Source organism: Acipenser ruthenus, chromosome 22, assembly GCF_902713425.1.
Source record: "Acipenser ruthenus chromosome 22, fAciRut3.2 maternal haplotype, whole genome shotgun sequence".
NCBI lineage: Eukaryota > Metazoa > Chordata > Actinopteri > Acipenseriformes > Acipenseridae > Acipenser > Acipenser ruthenus.
In genome coordinates, this window is record NC_081210.1 from 28,230,592 (window position 1) to 28,247,814 (window position 17,223).

General features: G+C 39.1%; 1 protein-coding gene across 2 annotated transcripts in view; it reads right to left on the reverse strand.

The window, feature by feature from the left end:
- Nucleotides 1-11,569, reverse strand: part of LOC117431633 (complexin-2) — a 32,605-nt gene extending 21,036 nt beyond the window's left edge. Inside the window, exon 1 of one of the 2 annotated variants that reach the window (XM_058996394.1) lies at nucleotides 11,460-11,569. The gene's annotated coding sequence lies outside the window, so the exon portion shown is untranslated. Of the gene's footprint in view, nucleotides 1-10,200; nucleotides 10,315-11,459 lie in introns of those variants that run through there. The other variant, XM_058996395.1, reaches the window with a different exon arrangement.
- Nucleotides 11,570-17,223: the final 5,654 nt, after the last annotated feature.

The following is a 17,223-nucleotide window of genomic DNA, read 5'->3' on the forward strand; positions in this document are numbered from 1 at the left end:
TTGTCCTGACAAAACTTTGATATTTTAGTGACAATATGTAAAAAGTATTGGTACGGTATTGTGTATCATTTATGTGTGACCTTATATGTACAAACTATGTACAAACTATTTTTAAAATGGGGATACAACACCAATTTGAATAGCATGTTTTTTTACACCTCCATTTTCTTCTTAATCATTACAATCAAAGACGTTTTTGACACTGTATGCCTGACAATCAGATGAAGATAGTTTAAACCCAGTTGCTTGCAGCTCTATACAATAACCCTCCTGCCCCAGCAGTATCAGTCCTGTCAAAGCTTGGAGCTGCGTTAGCTTCTGTATTTCTGTTAATCAGAGATGGATGGCTCCAAACAGTTTAATCCCCATAAAAACTCAGATCTCAGTTAGCTGAACAGCTGAGGAGTGTAGCCGCCCCCAGCACTATAAACACACAGAAACTTGGCATGCAAAGCTACTAAATATCTACTGGCAACCACATGTAAGAAACGGATAGATAGGATTGGAAATCTGCTGCTTTTTGGCAAGCGGGCAGAATGTGAAAGAATGGAAAGAAGTACTGGTGAGTAACATTGCCGATGAAGTCTCTCAGTGCACTGAAGCTTGCCTGTGTAACATTAGATCACAGAGCATGGGTTACAGTTAAACATGTAGTTGTATTGTAACTGCACAACCCTCCATGTGATTACTGTGCTATTGCATTGTAATTAAGTGCAATTAAGAGACTTCATTTAAAGTGTATCCGATAAGTACGTTCCACCCCCCCCCCCCCCCAAAAAAGAATCAATAAGTTATACCAACAAGGTAAGAACTGAAATATTGACCCATTATATTTCCAGCAAAGGAGGGTTTCTCATTTGATATGCAATGCAATATAATGCAATAATACTTCATTTTGTATAGCTCTTCCCGTGAGAAGCAGCTCAATGTGCTTCCAGTAGATTAGAAGGAACAATAAAAGTTATCAATAAAAATAAAATCCAATAAAAATCCAAGGCAAATAAAAGCTGTCATTCTGAAAAACATAAATAAATAAACAAAAATATAGCCTCGTTGTTCTTGGGGTGGGAGCACAGATACGAGGGACTTATTTATGTGTTTTATGTATTCATGCATTTATTCATTAAGATAAAGAAAGATATACAGTACAGATACATTAATGCTCGTGGAAGACAAGTAAAGGCATCCAAGGAATTTTTTATGACAAGTGCCATTGTCCAGAGAGCCAGAATGACCCCGTGCAACACAGTGATACCTCACTATGGACAGCATCGGTCCAGAGACCCCTCACTGAACAAACAACACCCACCCAAGCACTAGCCAGCTCTCATTCTGCAGGGACTCTGAGATCTGATTACATTGGAATCCTAGTGGCCATCCATACCTGCCAAACACTCATTGAGGGGATCATTTCACAAAGCACTTCTAGGTAGTGATCTGCTAAATCCAATTCACTTCCATAAAAGATTCTAATAATAATTGTAATAGAAAACAGAACTAACACATGTATGCTTTAATCATATAGACTTGTGGGCAGTGATGTAAGGAAGTCAGCCAGTCACTCTTTGTCAGTCATAAGAAATTAGCCACAGGCAGATACATGCCCTAAAACACAGAGGCATCCTAAAGAATGGGTGGAGCTTACAGGTCAACCCAGTGAAGAAAAGCCATTTGAATAGACAAACCGTGTCCTGCATGTATCCCGGCTACTTTCTCGGTTGGCTTCTGTCCACTCATACTGTCACCCAAAGGTTCCTTGATGTAAAGCAGCATCTTATACAAGGCTGTGTTTGATATGCTCTCTGCTCTAAAGCTATACAAAATAAACCACAAGTGCATGGAAGAAATGTTTGAATTTGATGAACCTTCTACATAGATAAACAGAGATACATCACCCTCCCCGACTCCTGACGTTTCAACTTTCAAACATATGTCAAACCACCTGGGCAATGTGATCTGCACTTGGCACTGCTCCTGCGATAAGACTGCTCTCGACCCCTTCACCCGTGCATTAAGGTTTTCTGCTCTGCCTCAGGCACAAGCTCTGGGAAGTGATCTTTCATCCAGACCACACTGCTTGGCCTGACTTCTTCCAAGCCCTGATCCTCCACACACCAGCCTGGCTCCTGCTGTATCCCTCGACCCCTGTCTCTGCCAGATTCTCAGCATGGATATTCCATGATTAATAGCTGCCATACTGTCAGCACTGCATTGCTTTCTTTTTTTAAGGATAATGCAGGATATGCCGTATACACCGTTATAGCTTGCCAGCCACATTGTCTGTATTCAGATCTACCATTGAATTAAATAAGCATTAAAGAAATTCATCAGGCACCATGAAACAACAACTACTTTTAATAGATTGTAAAATAATCTGCATATATCTACAATAAAGTAGAATAACCAAGTAAAGTATCAAGAGGTCTTCATCACAAAAAGCGGGCCAGTGATAATGTGACTCGTGCAAATAGCAGGTCAGAAAATGGATTTTTAAAGCATCGGTTTGCAAGCCAGAATATCCAGTCATTTTGCAAATCTCAATTCTGTTTTAAAGGTCATTGTCATGACCAGGGGAACCTAAGGAGAATGAAATTACACTGTGAGGCCACCTGCTGAGCAAAAGATGTCTAAGTTGTGTGCTGATCCGGCTGTCTCTGCAGCGGTGATGTTAGCAGACTCTCCCCAGCAGCAGGTACACTATTACCATATAAAATAGTTTCTTTATTTTTCATATATCCCATTATGCTGATGATTCTGCTCAAAACCCAGGTCACGAAGAGAGGTCCAGTTCAAATGTGAACTTGATTGCAAAATGCAGAATCCCTATTACAGCATGCCTCTGCAATTTAAACAAACACAGATTAGTAAATGGAAGCTGCCCTTGAGAGAAATTATTGGGTTAATTTTTGGATGATTGGTTCAAAAAGTATAAATGTTTAATGCCACTGTAATGGGAATACATTTATTTCAAGTTTCCATACTTTCTCAGTACAGTTTTTCTTGTTTCTTTTTTTTTGTAGACCTGTGCAGGCAGCTTGACAGGGCTCCCACCCTTGGGTTCTAGTCAAACCCATAAACAAATATCCACTGGACTTGAGGCTTCTAGTAGATTACAATTGCCCTGGAGGTTTGAAAAGTCACCGGCTGTTTTATGAAATCTTTAATTAATTAAATAAATAAATACATCAGAATCCCTGCCCAGGTTTGCGTATGATGACAAGGCATATGATGATATATGTATATATTGTGATGATAGACATGGAAAGTGCCGGACTAAACATCAAAAGACTAAAACACTAAACATGGTTGCTACATCACAAAAACAAAAAGGTCAAAAAATTATACCAAAAAGGAAAAAACTGTGACCCATTACATTTCCAGCAAAGGAGGGGTTTTGATATGTAATGAAATATAACTTCGTTTTATGTAGCTCTTCTTGATGTACCACCAGTAGATTAGAAGGAACAATAAGTTATCAATAAAAATAAAATAAAATAAAAGATCCAAGGCAAATAAAAGCTTTCACTCTGAACAAAAAAAAGATATATGACTGCTATCCATTTCTCATTAATTTGCTCTCTTTTTGGATAATGTATCTCTAATATGTTTTTACTAGCACTTTACATTCATATGCTGTAGCAACCAATTGCTTTGCAAAGGGGATCGAACCTATGCAGTATTTCTGGGTGGCGATCCCATCTACTGTACTCGCTGTACTCCCTCCTTTTACAGATAGATGGAGGCTAATTAGGCAGTGCTCAGTACAGCTCTGCCTGCCTTACAAAGCGACTTGGACAGCCAGCACAAGCCTGTAATGGGTAATTAGGTTACCAAATGGGCTGCTGCTCAATACAGAGACTGCAATGCAGGGGGCTTAGACTGCAGGTCATCTGTAAAGAATGGAAATGTGAGTTCTACTGCTCGGCACATTCTGACAAGTACAGACAAGAGCGAGACATGGGACTGTAAGGTATGTGAACCTTGTGTTCAGAGGCAGTGTGTAGGCAGTGGTTAAAGCGGAGGAACTGGGAGGCAGTGTGGTCTTGTGTTTAGAATCGAGGGACTGGGAGGCAGTGTGGTCTTGTGTTTAGAATCGAGGGACTGGGAGGCAGTGTGGTCTTGTGTTTAGAATCGAGGGACTGGGAGGCAGTGTGGTCTTGTGTTTAGAATCGAGGGACTGGGAGGCAGTGTGGTCTTGTGTTTAGAATTGGGAGGCAGTGTTTTAGTGGTTAGAGAGACTATGAGGCAGTATGGATTAATGGTTTGAGCTGAGGGACTGGGATGCAGTGTGGCCTGATGGTTTGAGCTGAGGGACTGGGAGGCAGTGTGGTCTTGTGGTTAGAGAACTTAGCCACTCTAGTTGGAAATTAAGATTCAGAATATAACAAAAAAATAAATTGGGTTAGAGAATAATCTGGAACCACCCACCCCCTGCCTAATCCCACATGTGACCTCCAGAAAAAACCATGAAAACCAACCGGCTCCCTGACTGGTACAAAAGAGTAATTAGCTAATCATGTTTTCAGCGCTCACACAGTTCAGTGGTTCTTTGTGCTGTTTTTTTCTTCTTTAAAAAGTTATTTTCTAACACAATGGGGAAGACGTTTCCAATCTGTCTTCATTAGCATTAAAATTGGTTTCCTAAAGAGCCTGCTGGAAATGACAATCATTATTGAAAGAGGACCGGTGTCTGACAAAGTGGGCTTCTTCCTCTATCAGTGTGAACCAGGTGCGCCGCACAGCCCTACTGAAGCAATGACAGTCTGAGGACAATACAGCAGAAACCTGTTACACTCCTGTGAGAATCCCTCTGGAACAGAGTCTTAAAGTGACTCTTTAATAACACTGGGGGGCTTTCACTTTTTGTACACTATCTTGTACAGTATTTACGTATTGTTTCCCCATAATTCATTTCTCAGACGAACAACATTTTTTTCTTCATGTAGGTCTTTTAGAAATCAACCCACTTAAAAAATACTACAGACTAATAAATAAATAAATAAACACACAAAATAACCCAGATTGGTGACACTGAGAAAGACTAGTCAAAGCGTTTGCTAAATATTTTTTGATTTTTGAACCTTGTGAAAAGTAACAGATTTCAGAATGTTATTTGAACTGAAATGCTGTCCTAATAGATTACAGGCAACATATTTGAATTACACCATCAAATAATTCTACAGCAGTTTAATATTTCTTACAAAAGAGAAGTAAAAGATGTCCAGGTGTCTTTAACTTGTCTTGGATGACAACACCAAAACATTATTAAAGTTTCATGGTATTTGCATTTGAAAAGATGCAATTGAAATCTTCTACTTCAATGAGTGACGGAGGTTTCCAGGGAATCGCATACCAGCACAGGGCCATCAATCACCTTTTACAAGTGGCCCTGAAACCCCCACCACTCCAGGCAGTCTGATAGATGAGGGAGCAGTGCTCTCCAGTGCGGCCAATCTTTAGCTGTCACAGGGCTTCAGAATAGCGCCAGGGCCAACATGCACTCAAAGCTCACTCATGTTCCATGGCTTTCTAGATAGCACTCTACTGTACATGACCCCACAAAGGATCTAAAAGGAGGTGTTATAAAACAAATAGCAATCCTGGATTGTCTATTGAAACAACTTACTGTAACAAAATGTGAATGTAAAGTTTGATCAAATTCAGACGAACAGTTCCCAATAAATTAGCTTTCTTTTGACTGGCAATCACAAGCAAGAAATCATGCATACAGTCTGCTGTATAGTGCACCATGAACCATGAGGTAATAATAATAATAATTGTCATTATTCTTTGGTATTAATAATAATAATTAATTTGTTTAACGGAGTCGGGTAGTTGTATTATTATTATTATTATTATTATTATTATTATTATTATTATTATTATTATTATTATTATTATAAATCATTTAATTATTATCTTTGCCAGACTTCATTTTTAACATTTGTAATATGTCATGCTTGCTCCTTGGTGTCTAATTAATGTCTTTCTATAAAAATGATCATCCTTTCCAGCTGGCTCAGTGCAATTTCCAAGCATTACGGCAACAGGTGGAGAGAGAAGTTTCCAAGGCAACCCCTCATTATGAGAAATGTGGGTTTGAATCAGCGGGTGAGCCCAGAAAACAGCACAACAACATGGCTGGAAGAGAGCAAAGAGTTAGCACTCCACTGTGAGTGAGCAGGGAACTGTTACAGAAACTAAAGGGGTACGGGGGGTCAGACTGGGCTGGCTCACCCTGATCTGCAGGAGGACCACTTGGGGGAATATTGACCTCTTTCCCCTGGTGTCTGGAGTCCTTTTCAGGATCTCTGTCTCAGTTTCTCAGACCATTTTATTCCTGGCAATATCTCAAGCACCCTTTCAACTGTCTAGACTAGCCAGCATAGCGTCAAACGTTTGAGTCACTCGGTTGCAGTTGGAAATGAATCAGTTGATGTAACTGCATCAGAATCCTCTTGTCGCAGGCTCCTTTTGAATACTTCTTCCTCATTCCAAACCAATCACTTGGTGCTGTGACCTTTCAGCCCTTGCTGTCCCTATCTCACTGGGAGCAAAACAGTTTAAAGGTCACTGAATCACATGGTGGATTCCAACACACAGAAAAAAGTAAAACAAATATTAGAGTATCAGAACTTAAAAAGCTAATGGAAAGGTGAATAATAATCGTTATAATAAAAACACTTCTATTAAATGAATGAATGAATGAATGAATGAATGAATGAATGAATGAATGAATGAATTAATTAATGAAAATACAAATGGCCTGAGGGACCAAGGGACCATGTAAAAAAACACAGTGATGTGTTGCAACACCACATTAATCCAGAATCCCACACATCTCTAGTGTCCAAAGATCAAACTGGAAAAGGCTTGGGTCAGACTCTGTCCAGATTTCCAGATGTGGTTCCCACATACCCAGCTGTTGTCTGTTATAGGAGTGCCCCTCTAATCCTGCAGAAATAGGATGCAGATAATGCTCTTAAATGGGCAGCCTGGCTGTAAGCATGTTGGCTGTGGGTTTATCTTCACTCCCCTGACTGGCCTGTGCTTTTATTACTGTTTTCTGGCACACACACACACATGCAGGCACGCACGCACGCACACACACACGGGTTAGAAATTGATCTCATGTATCCAAGGCACAAAAGGTTAATTAGCACAGAGGAGAGCAGCCTTCCCACAAGGCCCTAACAAGTCCTCAGGTAGACCTGCTGCACAGATACTGGCTGCAGCGGGTGTCCCAGAGGCCAGAGCCTGTAAGTATCTGCCCACCAAAACTGAATTGCAAATGTCTCCCCAGAATGACAAAACCACAACCCTGAGACCTAAACACTCTTCCATCCTGTAGCATTGTAGGACGTACAGCACAATATTATCTGTCATCTTCACTTATATTAATTATCTTAGTAAAAAAATAAAAAAATGATCAGACCTAATTACCAAGTACAGTAGTAACCAGTAGAAAATATAACACTCAAACTTGATATAGGGATTTTAATCGTGTCACTATACTGTATATACAAAATCATTTAAAGTACAGTAAAATGCTGATGGAACATTTCTGGAGCTTCAATAAATCCATCTAGCAGTTTTGTCTAAATATCAGATTGGAATGGATGACATTAAAACTTCCCTCCTAAATGAGCAAGGTATTTGCTGGTAATTGCCTGACTCATATTTTGAATGGAAGTACATTTACTTATTCCTAAATAAACACAAAACACTACACAGCACTGAGATTGAGGTTATTTCTGAGCAGTGATAAATAATGAATCTGATCTCTTCCATGCGATCCTTGTTGTAGTCTCTCTGTTCATTACTTCCAGAACAGCGTGTTGAAAACCAACATACAGAACTCATAGAATACCCGGGATCCCAGCACCCCTATGGTAGATATGCCTTTGTGTAAAGAGACACTACTATATTATTTGTTTCATTATTTGTACACTGTCCATGCAATCCTCCCATGACTCCCTGGATTACACCAGCATAGCCAGACAGATACAGAACCCTGGCATTCTTGCAAAAAACCAGTTGTTGAATCCACCACGCCTTGTTTGGACCACTATAAATAATAAGCAGACACATTTCAGTTTAACAGTTTATTAATTATTCAGTTCTGATACCAGTTTGCAGATGTCTTGCATTACTTCAACAGACAGATTCTGATTCTGCCATAAAAAAATGATGCTTGATAGATTACAAGTGGCATTCTTTCCATAAGCATGGAATCGCAAAAGGAATATAAGAGAAGAAAACAACCACGTACAACCATTAACATAATCATGATCCATCCATGCCTAATATTCCTGCAGGAATGTGTAAGGCTTAGCAATACAAACGAACGGGACGCTGCACCTTTAGTGCATCTAACCCAGAATCACTTTGCAGGGAATAAATGTATTTTTATTACAAAGGCTTCAGAAATGCATAACCAGGACTATTTATAAGAAAGGTTCAACAGGGGGTGGTGCATCCTCACACACATATCTTTGATTATCAGGAAGTGCTGCACTTACCATCAGTCTGATTGATTGATCATTTATGAACTGGCCTGTTGTTAAACTACAGTACAGATGCACAACACAAACTACACAATGCTGTGTTTATACCATTTAAAACAGCGTTACATTCAGAAACATTCCCTATCAATCAGGAGAGAATCCTGTTTACTGATGAAGTCAATCCAGTACTGCTGCATGCTTTTAAAGACCTAACATTCTGTCTCTTTTAAATGCCTGGCTGTACAGATTCATGTTATATAACCACAATTATGCTGTTGCAACCTTGCTGTTATCTTAGGTGTCTACCTGTAAACAATTCTCTGAATCCCTGGGATAATTACATGCAATGCATTTGTGCAGCAGGTGTCATCAATAGCTCTATGCATCACTGAACTTTCACTTAAAATGGCTGATAGAGAAAATGAAATCAGAAACTGTAGGCTTTTCTTACTATTCTTGGGAAGATCATTAGGGATCCAGACACATCCAATATTTCTTTATTAAAATATTGACTAACATATATGTTGTATGTGGAATAAAAGAGAGACAATAAACTTGCTTTAGACACACAACTACCTGCCAGTGAAATGAGTAATGCATAGGCTGACAATTTCACTGGAATTACCAAGAAGAGTTTCTGATTACTGAAGCTGCAGAGATCCTTAAACAGAACCAGGGGCCATGATCTCATCTTCACAATGACGCTTTACATTTTAAAATACATTCCAGTCAGTAAACTAGTTGACAGGATAAGCCAATGTTATTACAGCAGCATTAGCATTAGCACCAGCACCATCACCAACTAGTCTTTGCACAATATTGCACTTGTTATTCAGTGGCCCCTATGGCCTTAAAGAGCAGACAATGATGCAGATCTTGTATCCCACATTACATGCTGTTCCTTAATGTGTTTTTAATGAGAGTGCTGTTGACTCTTTCACTGACATAGAAGAGGGCACTGAATCCTTTTAATGCATAGATGTCCATTGGGTAGAAAGCTAGTCTTTGTTGACCCAGTGAAACACAATCTAAAAAGAAGAAAAAACATCGCTTTTATATATAACTTAGTATACAATATACTGTAATAACAGAGCTAATCAGCAGAGAATACCCTGTTATGTTGTTTTTATAGGACCTGTGGAACTAAATCCAGAAGAGAAAGCTGAACCAAACTGGGTGTTTTACCAAGTCATGTACCAAACGAGAGATGATAAGCATGCTATAGATGTATGCCACGGATTCGTGGAATTCAGAATTCTGTTCCGTGAACTGACATTTTCAAAAGATGAAACACATATATAAAACAACAGGTATGCTAGTAACACATATCTCCTGTAAAATCAGGAAAAACAGCACTAAAAAGATCGACGTATATCAATCAATCAATCAATCAATCTTTATTTTTATATAGCGCCTATATGTGCAAGTTTAATCACAATTGGATAGAGGCCAGTGTATTAAATCTAAAGTGTGCGCCTCCACAATAAAATAAGTAAAATAAATAAAAAAATCCAGCCAGAAACACTTACTGGCTGCACAAAAAATACAGACAGCCGGTGTCATGGAGACACGCTGGCATGTCCCGCACCAAACAATCTGCAAACACTGTAAATCATTCGTGATCACATTTTGCACTTGTTAGCCTTTCACTGCATACTGTACGACCAAACGGGAAATTGTTAATAATATATACCTTATCTCTGCTGCAGCATCCGTGCCTCTCTGTCCTCTCTCGCTGTTTGCTGTCAGTTAGCAACACAGCTTTCATCTTTAGTCTAAGCATATCCCTGAGATGCATATAGTCCATTAGTGTAATCAACGATAAAGCCTATGTAGGATTTAGATAGGGGCGGTAAAATGCAAGCTCTACAGTGCCAGCCGTTACATCCCGATTGAAATACACTTTGCTCCTTTAATAGGGCTGATGCATGTTTTTGTTTATTTTTTTGGGCAACACAACATTATATATATCTGACACGACACCATTTGTGGGGTAGGGAGGTCATTTAGAACACATTTTTTTATATTTCTGTATTATGTGTCTCCAATTTACATGCATGGGGAGGACATAAAATGACCACACACCGTTTCTACTGTTAACACAGTATAGCAAGCATATGCCGGTTGTCATTGTGGCCTCTTATCTTATCTATATTATTTAATACTTCAGGACCATGGCACAGGGTAACAAAGAGCAGCGGGTCACACGAATCACAGTCAATGCAAAAAAAAGTTTTTAATTTAAGAAATGTAATCTTTGTAAGCATAGTTATGTGAAGGGGAGAAGTAAACACTTTCAAGCACACACTGGTGTGCCGAATCATTGAATGCAATAGGATGGCTACCGAAGAATAATGACAATGAAAGAAAAACAAGTTTGAAATAAAAGTGACGGTGGGATATAACATATTAAAATGAGGAACACGAGATACCAGAATGGTACCCATCCCAATAACCTGCATATTAGTAATATTTAGTAAAAACGGACACAGAGGGATTGATAGAAACCTTATGTCATAGTTTTATATACTTATAAAATATTTATACTATCGGTTTTATTGCAAAAGGGGTGTTCTGATATTACCTTGAAACAAACAAACAAACAAACAAACAAGTCAGTTACAAGGGGTGTGTAAATCAGTATTTCTCTACTAAATACAGCTGATAAGAACACACACGCGGTCTCACACGCGGCTAAGAAAAGGAGCAGGAGCCATTAGCATGCCCGCGCTTAGATGCAAGACACTCTGGCGCTGTCCTTACGAAATGGTGCTGAAACCGGTAGCTCACGCCTGCTCAACAAGCGTCTTTCTCAACAGCCTTATTTTGCTCCGCTGTGGCAACGATCTTCAGCATTGTCTGGACAGCAGCACTAAGTATGATCCCAATCAATCTCTCAAGCATGCAACCATTGAAACCGTTACCAGTACAAAAATATTTGTTTTTACAAACCTTGATCAAAACGGGCCCATAAGGGAAGATGCAATTCAGTAGACGCCTTTTTTGTTCCTTAAATCTGTTCATCCAATGAGTGTGTGCGTGTGCGTGTGTGTGCGTGTGCGTGTGTGCGTGTGCCTGTGTGTGTGTCTACCCCCTTGTTTTTCTTCCACTATCCAAGCTCTACCACTTCAAGCTTTTGCAAGGAATGACTTCTAAGAATAGCACAAAAGCCGAAAGACTGGCATCCCCACGTACAGTACATAAGCACACGCATACATTCAATCATTTGGTCACGCATTCATAAATATTTGTACGTTTACTGGATTTATACCCCCGTGTGTAACCAATTTAAATGTAAACCAGCATATGACCAGTTCTGTAGGTAAGGACATGCAATTCAGCTGATAATAATTCACCCGTATACACGATGATTTATTATCATATAAGAGGTTAAAATAAAAATCAAAGAACTGGACCATTTGCAGTGAGGCATCACATTGCTGAGACATACAATGGGTTTTAAAAATAATTCTGCATGAAACAAACATTAATTTGACTTTTTTGTTGGTGCTTAATTACATTTGCCAAAGTACCAATACATGCCGACTATATGCGAGCAGAGTTTTATGCTAACTGTTTCATGGTATATCGTATGTAACGTGCTTCACTAGACTTTACTGCTATTTTGCAATATTGCTCTACATCGTATTAAACGTTTGCTATTGTTTCACTGTGTTTTTATCAAAAATTGTAATTTGTCAAATGTCCACGGGTGTCACAAAAATATTAACAAAGACACATGGGAAATGAATCTGTTTGTCAGAGGGAAACACCTGCCTCACTCTGCAAAAAACAAAACGTTTAGCACTGAATAAACACCGCGTTGGCACGTACTGTGAGCTCATGAACTCGGGGGCTGCTGTTTTTTGTTAGCGTATGTGTGGGTGTCGGGGTGTGTGTTTAGCTAAGGGGACACTTCATCTGGGATTAGTTGTACTTAATTATTATTCAAATACCACATTTATCGTAATATTTTAATATACACATGTTTTAATATTCCTAGTTTACCCCAACACACTGGGGTTACATCTAAAAATGAAATGAGTAAATCAAAAGTAATGAGATACAGCTGGTGCAAACTAATGCGTTATATATTACACAGATACAATGGCAATACCATACTGCACACATAATGATAGCGCTGTATTTGCACATAGTGCATTGAAAGAGTAATAATGATCTGCAATGGGTAAACCTTGATTCAAATCTGAAGCACACGCCTGCCATACTGGTGATCTTAGTCGTCTCTCACAGTCATAAAATTACACTTGTTTGACTCTTTACTGTCTCATTTACATTTTGGGTGGGATTGCAGTCAGTAATTTGCACCCATGGTCCACATAGTCAGCTGGGATTGAGACCCGTCCCGGACCCTCCCCAGCTCCCAGACGCGGGACCTTATATTCCGCTCTCTATGAAGCAGAGAGCCGGGAAAGAGCTCGGCATGGGAGAGGACAGTGACAGAGTGCTTGGGACGCTGCCAGATCCATCCATTCTTCTTGAAATTAAAAAAAAAACATGGCGCAATGAAAAAGCAGCTCTTTGTTTTATGAATACATTAGGCAGCACTCAAGTATTCATTATTTAGACTAGCAAAAAAAACCGTAAAAGGCAAACACAGCATATTCTATTTTTTCCATTTGGCAAGTTTGACGTTGTTCAGAAAGTCAAATGGGCAACAATGTTACAGAACAACTGGCCTTTTTAATTTGACTACTTATGTAAACTCTGAATGTAACTAAACTGCAGTTACACTATATCTATTAATGTAGATATCTGTATTTCATGTTTTATAATTTCCCTTCAGCTTCAGACGTGCACGTTTTGTGGACTGGAAGGTACCATTTAGACATTTCCCCTGATATTACTTCCTGCCCTTTCACTTCCTGTTTTCAGATAAAAACTGTGTCTTGAAGCCAGATATATTGCAGACACGGTGCTTCCATTTAGAGTGCCGAGATTATTTCACATTCACAACATCTCGCTCTGCCAGCATTTCCCTGCCCTCCGGGTCTTCCAGCTAATTGTTTTATTATCAACACAAAAGTAATTACAGTATTACACTAACACTGGATGTCAGGGGCTGGTGATTCTGTTTCACATAGTAACCATTTGTCTGTGAATCACGCCAAAGCAAAAGCGAAACAAATGACTGAGTGGGGAGTGGGGGGTGGGGAGTGGAGCGCGGGCGGGGTAAAGACCACTCCTGTTTAAAAAGACTAATTGCTTTCTAAATAGGACTTTCAATTGAACTCCACTTGAGATCCCTTGGGTAAGGATTCGGGTTTCTGTAGCAGCTTTAAAAATAAAATGTAACTGCATGTGAGAAACAGCATTAAAGCCAGTAAAGATAATACAGGGAGCAGCTGTTATTGAAGCTCAGAGACTAGCAACATATTTTTAGTTTTACTGCACTGTGTTTACTTTTCTTTGTACACAGCTGAAGGGCTTTTGTCCGATATATACATTGTGAAGGATTTCACTTGTTCTCAGGTTCGTTTGGCCCTTTTTAAGCAGACCCAGACTCATAAATTGAAGTGTTGTGTGGTGGTGGACTTTTATTACACACAAACAAAATAAACAAAACAAAAACCCAACTCCCCACGGTGTACTAACTACACTTTTTTTTTGTTCTCACGTTACACAGCTAAACCGTTCACGGATTACAAAACACTTTTTTTACACGTTACAGCACACACAGAGGTTTACACAGTGCCTTGTTCTTCTACAGACTGGCCAGTACAAATATTTGGTTACTGTTTAAATACCTGCCTGCTGATTACAGGCAGGTGACATCAATTACATTCAATTGAACAATTACACCTGTAGTTGTGCAAACACAGCCACACAGCCACATTTATCTGTCAGGGACAGAAATTAACCCTATCCCTGCCAACCACCAACACATTTTTTACAGGCAGGGATTCGCCCTGCCACTATATATATATATATACACACCTAGCTGACACATTTTCATTTTCCACACCAACCATCTCACACAGTCCTCTTATTTACTAACCTAAATAGAGACTGCTTTGCCTCAGTGTGTAAGTGTAACTGTACAGCAAAGAATATGTGGTACAATGTTGTACTCGATTGAGACTGGTTCTAATTTCCCATCTGACATAAAATGATATAGATGTTGTGCTAACACAGTACTGGCTGTGCTCCAAGGCATCTGTGAATTAAGAGTAGCTCTGTGATGGATAAGGGGTGCTCATTGTGTTGATTCTGCTATTGTAAGAGCAGCACCTGTGCTGGCGCTATTGTGAAATATATAAACGGGTGTCAGGTTTGTCACTCTTCAGCTAACTCCCGTGGGCTTAACAAGCAGGGATTCTAAATGCCACAGTACCGCTCTGGACCCAGTTAATTAAATTGAGTTTTTAAAAAAACACTTCACACATTCAACTCTCTGAGTGCCGTACAAGACCTTTATTTATACCTTTAATTAATAGATTTACAAATTTATTTGTTTATTTATTTATTTTTTAAACAAATCGCATTTGCTCTACCCAAGGCACTAAAACGTGCAGTGCATCAGACACCTTTTGCGGTTGTGTCATTTTGAGTGTACAACATCCTTTTTTGAGTGGACATCCACATATGTGCAGAAAAATATCAAATACATGCATGCATATAGCTTATCATCTATACATTCATCCACCCATATAGCCTTAGCCAATGATTCGATGGCATCTAAAAATATCCAGGTCTGGCTCTTGACATTACCTGTTTTCAAATATAAATTATGAATGTAAATAATTTCTTCTGATCATTAGCCATACATTAAGTGTACAACTAGGGTACAATACACAATTTGGGGAAATATGCCCTTAGGGCCGGCTTCCCCAATATGGGAGGGGGCAACTTGCCTCATAAATACCAATCAAATGTTTGGGCAGACTAAAAAAAAACCTGTTATTAACCTGTGCTTTAACTCTTAGATTTATAGTCATAAGGTTCTGCTATCACCACAGTGCATTGTCCAGAGCAAACTGAAACTATTCATGTACATCTACAAGTGATTTACACTCAAGCTTCACGTGTGCGTTGCTTCCGTTACCCTACAAGTTTATCGTATCATCTTAGTTGCAAGTAAGTTGATTTTTTCTTTTTCTTACATGTAATTGTCTTTCAACACAATTTCATATCATCTCACTAGCAAACGGGTGTGATTAATCGATCGTAGATCGGGTAATTAATCAATCAATAGAACATGTCAAGATTAAACCCCCTAGTTCTTGTATTTCCTATGAAATGCTGTTGTGGTTGTGCATGCAAACTTTAAAAACAGAACAAAAACCTTCCCAATTCGTCTTAAATTTAAATGGATAGCAAAAAAAAATCTGTAATTACTGCAAAGAGATACTAGTCACCAACACATGAGGAACAATCCTACAGTGCTGAATACTCAATGAGTGAAATAAACTTGAAGAGGCTACCAGTGGCTTCAATTAGTGAAAGTGTGTGCATAGTTAATCACTTTCTGATGGATAAAACAAAAAAAAAACCTACATTCTGAAAATGATTTTTTTGTTGTTGTTCAGAACAGTTGTGGATTACCTGTGGGCGTGATGTGCTGTTTAAGAATAAAAGACACGCAATCTATCTACACACACCCCAGCAGCGTGTGTGTGGGGGTGTGTGTTAGATTATCAGCATGCTCACAGAGTCATCAGCAGGTCTATGTACTGTATGTCAACAAGTCTCCCCAATTAATATGCACTGTGTTCTAGCTGTAATGCAAGCAGGGTTACAACAAACACATCCATTGACAAACTTGACAAGTCCCCGTCCAATTACAGAGACAACACGCTGCCAGGCTGGCCAACTCGACAATGACTATTGGGACAAGAGAATTTCCAGTCTTAAAAATAAACTGTGAGATTGTACCAGCATTCAATCTATAGCTGCATTCACCATGCTTTCCTAACAATGTACAAGTACAGTACTATGCAATAATACCATGTTACATTAAATGCATAGCAAAGTAAAGAAGCAAGGGAGGAAGGTAGAACGGAACCAAGTCACAGCCTTTTCAGAAAACAGTGGAGTATTTCACATGCTGATAAGTGTGATTGCAGCTCAGGAAATGAAACAGCTTCGTATTGTCACACGCATATAGGAAAGAGAGCTGTTTACACGCTTTATCTCACCTCGGATGAAGTTATTCCAGACTTTTAATCATTAATTTGCACCTCATTAATTACCAAACAATGCATTTTAATGTTGCTTTTTGTTGTAAGAAATTCAACCCCGTGACACCTCCTTCACAGGTTTGCTTTTCATTTTTTTTTTTTTTACTTTTTAATACTTTTAATATAAGGGGATTGCAGGGTCCATTGAATTGATTCAAACCTCTGAGGATCCAAATAGCAGAACTAGGTTTAATTGTGTCTTGTTGCTTCCTTCTACAGCTGTGATCAATATGGTGACGTCATCTCTGTGTGATAGAAGCGTTCGGGCTCCAGGACATTTCTGATGGTTGATTCTGAGACGCCAGTAGAGATTTTGTCCACGTTGTGCACAGTTGGATTTTCTTAATTTGTACAACAGAAGACATTGGGACTTATTAAATAGATCTGCTTATATACAGATAAGAAACAAAAATAATAAAATCAATGTACACAGAAGAGTCTACATTCAAACACCACAGATATATCTTACATTGCCATTGTTATTTATGCTGTAAGAGAAGTGGAACATGCCCTCT